Source organism: Adiantum capillus-veneris, chromosome 28, assembly GCF_014529385.1.
Source record: "Adiantum capillus-veneris isolate H3 chromosome 28, ASM1452938v2, whole genome shotgun sequence".
Taxonomy (NCBI): Eukaryota; Viridiplantae; Streptophyta; class Polypodiopsida; order Polypodiales; family Pteridaceae; genus Adiantum; species Adiantum capillus-veneris.
Genome location: NC_140958.1, coordinates 7,169,719 through 7,175,108, shown reverse-complemented (window position 1 = coordinate 7,175,108; position 5,390 = coordinate 7,169,719).

Genomic DNA, 5,390 nt, shown 5'->3' with positions numbered 1-5,390 from the left:
GAGGTCTGGTACCTGATGTGAACCAGATTGTAGCCGGGGGGGTTGGGCAACCCACCTGAGGAGATTTGAAAGTAACAAATATACATTGTTGTATATATTGCACATACAGTACATATGGTTGTGCCTTTTTCCATATGCTTGACTGCTAGTGAAGTGTTGCAAGTTTCAAGTTCTGTACATATGCTTTTGGTTGAACATGAATGTTCAACTAGGGGGTGGGCAATGATGGTGCAGCCAAAGTGTTCCGTGCCAGGAAGGGTGACAAGCAGTGCTATGGATGCTAGCAGGTGCATGGCGGTGAGCTAAAGCAGGTGGAAAAGTCCTCGGCAGACTAGTGGCAGTGGAAATGTAATTCTAAAGTGGTTTTTTAGGCCAAGGGGCCTTCCAATTGTGATGATCGGGATAGCAGACCAAAGTGTCCAAAATGTAGGGAATGTGCCTTGGAATGTAGAGTTCAAGATGCTCTTAAGGCCCGTCCAGACGGCTCGTCCAACAGAGCTTCAGTGTGAAAGATGTGCCAATTCGAAGTTGGAAGGTCTTGCAGATCCCCAACGGGCACGCGAGATGGGGACAGATGTCCCGAGCTAGAATGCGCAAGCAGGTGTGTAAAGCTCAAGTTGTGGGGCATGCCTGACTTTTTGGCTTGCTGATCAAAGTCCGAATGGGAAAATTACGGACATGTGAAAAGTTGCAGGGGGGTGGTTGTGTGCCCGCGGGGTCATATTGGAGAACGTGCCATTTGGAAGTTTCAGAGCTGTACCAAGGTTTCGAGGGATGGTGCATTGCACGGGGGCTTCATGGGAACTGACAGATACTCAATCGGAATTCGGATGGGCAAGTTATGGGCCAATGAAGATTTTGTCGAGGGCCGGTTTTGGCATGGTTGGGCCGTCCCACCAAGCGCGCCACTTGGAAGTTTCCTATCCTGGCTAGGGTTCGGGGAGCAATGTGCATTATGTGGAAGCAGCCAGAAGTGACGGTTCAACAATTGGGTTTACAGTTAGTGGAATACAACTTGTCAAAGTTGGGTACAACGGGGGTACGAATAATGCAGGACCATTTCTCTTGGCTTCGTTCGAATATGGACCGGTAATAGCAAAAGCGAGGATAGTGTGTACGACGCTTACGGGCAATGCGATGGTCGATTTCGAGCGACAGTGCTGAAGCGATGTCGCAGGCAACCCGCGTGGGTGGATACTCGCAAAAGCATATGGGACCTTCTCCTAAAGTCTGTTTTTTTACAAAATAAAGTCTAAAGACTCCAAAGGAGCAACGACAGCGCCGTCGTTGCCCCCTGGAGTGCAAAAGAGAGGAATTTTTTTTCAAAAAGGGGAGAAGAAGAAAAGGCAAAGAAGGGGAGCGTTGTCTCGTCGTCATCAAGGGAAGAAGTGAAGGAAAAGGAAGAAGAAGAGGAAAAGAAAGAAGAGAAAGGAAGAAAGGAAAAGAAGGAAGAAAGGAAAAGGAGGAGAAGTTCTTTTTCCCGAGCAAGGAGTGGAGGGCAGAAAAAGGATCTTTTCGGATTCTTTTTCTTGGGGCTGTCAAGGAAGGAGGAGGAGAAGCAGTTCTTCTTTTTTTTTGGACGATGAGAGCTCGATGGAGTCAGTGTAGGTGTGCAATCACAACAACGAAGGTGGTTGGAGAGAGATTTCACTACAGTGGTGGCATCAACGAGGGTTGTAAAGCCCGGTTTTTTTCGTGCTCGTCCGTCGTGCCGACGGGACTATCTGTACTTGGCTGTCTGGAATGCAATAAAAGAAGTCATTGTCCGCTTTCAAGCATGTTTTCCCCTTTCCCCTCCTCTGCTCTATTTCTCTTGTGCTTGTGTCTGCGGTGTCGAGTGTGTGTGTGTAGGCAAGTGTACCCCCCATTGAACCGGCGGTGTCTCGTGGCAAAGAGAGAGAAAGAGGCTTTGGGTGTGCGTGGAAAGCTGCAAAATGTGTAATGCGGTGCGTATGTGTTCAATCGTTATCTGATATAGTGTGATCGACTCGAGAGGTGTGCAGGCGGTGATGTGCCAATAGGAAAGAGGATTTTGAAGGTGAATCCCAGTGGATTGGGGTGTTGTGTTTACCCTGAGCTGTAGCGAGGTAGACTACTTGTGTCTCGGGTGTGTTCCCATTTCCCCCTATCCATCTTCTAGTGCCCCCACTGAGGAGCACGCTGATTGCTCCCGTCTCAGTGAAGGAAATTACAGGTTTTCATATAGGTAAGGATGGCGTCCCGAAGCTATGGTCCGATTTTTACAGGTGAAGAGAATCCACATGAATGGCTTGCAGATTTTGAATTGTACATGTTGTCTTTGCAAATGCCTAATGAGGACATCAAGATGCAAACCTTCCCTTTGGTGATGCGCGGAAAGGCCAAAATATGGTTCGAAGCTTTGGAGATTGAGCCGAGACAGGCATGGCCGGCTCTACGGGCAAGATTTTTGCATGATTTTTATAAAGAATCTTCTCCAGTTGAGATGGATGCGAAGCTAAATGCTCTAAAGCAGGATGTAGGTGAGGAATTTAGCTTGTTTCTGGATCGTTTTGAACCATGTTGGGCAGAGTTAGTAGCAGCTATGCAGCTAGCCAATGGTGAGTACTTCAAATTGGATAAGTTTATGGCATGCTTACATCCGAAGGCGAGAGAGAAAGTGGACTTTGAAAGCCCAGAGAACTACAATGGGGCAGTGGCAATTGCAAGGTCAAAAAGTAGAAAAATTAAAAAAAAGATAGAGCAGGGCGTAGCAGGTTATGAAGCAATGGAACCTATTCAACCACAAAGCCCTCGAGAGTCAACTCAAGAGGAAAATCAAGGGAATAGGGCTACGATTTCTATTCCGCAGCAGTGGATACGTACGATTCAAGATCTATCAGAGTAGATGCAAGAGCTTCGATTGAGTGTAATGGACAGGGGACAACCGAGAGGAGCAAGGGGCAGGGCAAGGCCTCTACCTGGAAGGTGCTATAATTACAATGAAGAAGGGAATTATGCACCCGACTGTCCCCTTCCAGTGAGGGAAAGAGGTGGTATCTACCCATTGTTTGGCAGAGGGAGAGGCCAAGCATAATTTAATGGCCCAAGGGAGCAGGTAGTCGAGAATCCAGTGCAGCAAGCCCAAACGGATGGTGGTGAAGTCCCTAGGGTGAACATCATTGGGGTGGATAAACAGGATATCGAAGTATTGGCCAACAAAAGAGCTAGAGCTGAAAGGGAGACAGAAACTGAGCGGGGGACTAGAGCTCGTAAAGGCAAAGAGAAGGTATATGAGGGGAAAGAGAAGCTTGAAACTAGCAAGAAAAGAAGGCATCGCAGGATTAAACAAACAGATTTCCAGCTTGGGCGCGGCCATCCAGAGTATGATTTGGTGAGTGATGTCGAAAGTCAAAGAGCTAATATTACTTTTGGACAGCTGTTGGCATTGAACCCAACATTGAGGCAGTAGTGGTCGACTAGTGTTAGCACTAGGCTACCAAGGGGTAAGGGCAATGTGCAGGCAGTGCAAAATATGGCACTCAGGGTAGGTACCCCGACGGATGTTCTTCCTTTGGTGGATGTTGTCATCAAGAAAATGATGCAGGTTCAAGTCTATATAGATGGGGGAGCATAGGTTTGCGTCATGACGGAAGCTGGATGAAGGAAACAGGGGTCAAGGTGGTATCCAAGTCGAATGTGCGCATGAGGATGGCTAACCATGCTAAAGCTAGGTGTTTGGGCATGGCCCAGGATGTAAGAGTGAAAGTGATGGGCACAGAGTGCCTGATTGACTTCTTTGTGATGGAGAAAGCTGGGGATAACGCATATCCTATCATCTTGGGTAGGCCATGGCTGTTGGCAATAGGTGCCAAACAGGATTGGGAAAGCAAAGTGTTTACCCTACCTGATAAAGAAAAAGGAAGACAAGTGGTGCTGGCTCTAAAGACCAAGGAAAGCCATTTTCCTCCTATGGCGGAGAGAGACAAAGGGGACACCACCAGCTATGAGTACAAGACTGAAACAACCTATGATGAGGTCTATACAGATATATAAGAAGAAGAAAGCGAGGATGATATGCTCAAGATTGATGCTGACATGTTTGGGGTCACTGTGGAAGAACTTTGTGCGAAAGAGGGGGTGCAAGCATAGGTGCATAGGTACTGAAGAGGTGGTCAATATGCTAAGTGGAGACTTGACCAAGAAGGAGAAAGAAAGTTATATCCAGTTGTGTGCATCTTTTCCAAACCTATTTACAAAGGAGTATAAAGAATTGAGAGGAGCCAAGGGTGTTGAGCACAAAATACCCTCAAGGAAGGATACAAACCTAAGGCACAGAAGCTAAGGAGATTGGGTGAAATTCAAAAGGAAGCCCTTTGGCAGGAGATCAATTAGTTACTGGATGCAGGTATTATATACCTCGCAAAGGAATCAGAGTGGGTTTCCCCAGTAGTTATCACTCCTAAAAAGAATGGGAGATGGCGGGTGTGTGTGGACTATAAGCCATTGAATGCTGCGACCAAGAGAAATCACTACCCATTGCCGTTTCAGGATGAGATTTTGAATCAAGTGGCTGGCCATGAGAGGTATTCCATTATGGATGGGTTTTCAGGTTACTTTCAAATAGGGATTGCTCTTGAAGACCAACTGAAGACGACATTCATATCTCCATGGGGTTGCTTTGCCTATCGTCGCAGGATGCCTTTTGGGCTGGTGAATGCCTATGCCACGTTTCAAGATTGGATGAACAAGGTGTTTGGTCCCTATTTGGGTAGGTTCATTAGGGTTTTCATGGACGACATTGGATGTTATAGCTCAAGGGCGGATCATTTTTCAAAGCTGCGATTGTGTTTTCAGAGGCTGGATGAAGAGGGAGGTCAATTGAACCCCAAGAAGTGCAAATTAGCACAGCCCAGACCATCATTGTTGGGCCATGTGGTGTCACAAAATGGGATTGAAGCGTATCCAGAAAAGCTCAAGGCTCTAGTCTTGATGGAGCCTCCTCCTAGTGCACAGGCTTTGGCGTCGTTTCGTGCACAAGCTGAAGTATCTGTCAAGGTTTCTTTGGATGGTGTCGTAGTATGTATACCCCCTTCAAAAGAGGGCACAGCTGGTGCATGTTTTTAAATGGGATGAAGAGGCTCAAGTAGCTTTTGACAGGGTGAAAGAAATCTTGTGTCAACTACCTACGGTGTGTCCTCCCAATCATGAAGATGATTTTTATGTTGCTATGACGGATAGGCATTGTAGCCATTGGGGCAGTACTATTGCAAAAGTTGGGAAGGAGCTATAAACCTATTTATTTTGAAAGAAGGGTGATAAGTCCTGGGGAGGAAACCTACACTAAAGCCGAACAGTGGATAATGGCCTTAGGTTTTGCCTGCAGGAAGTTCAAGGTGTATCTCATCGTGCGAAAGTTTTTTGTGCTAACG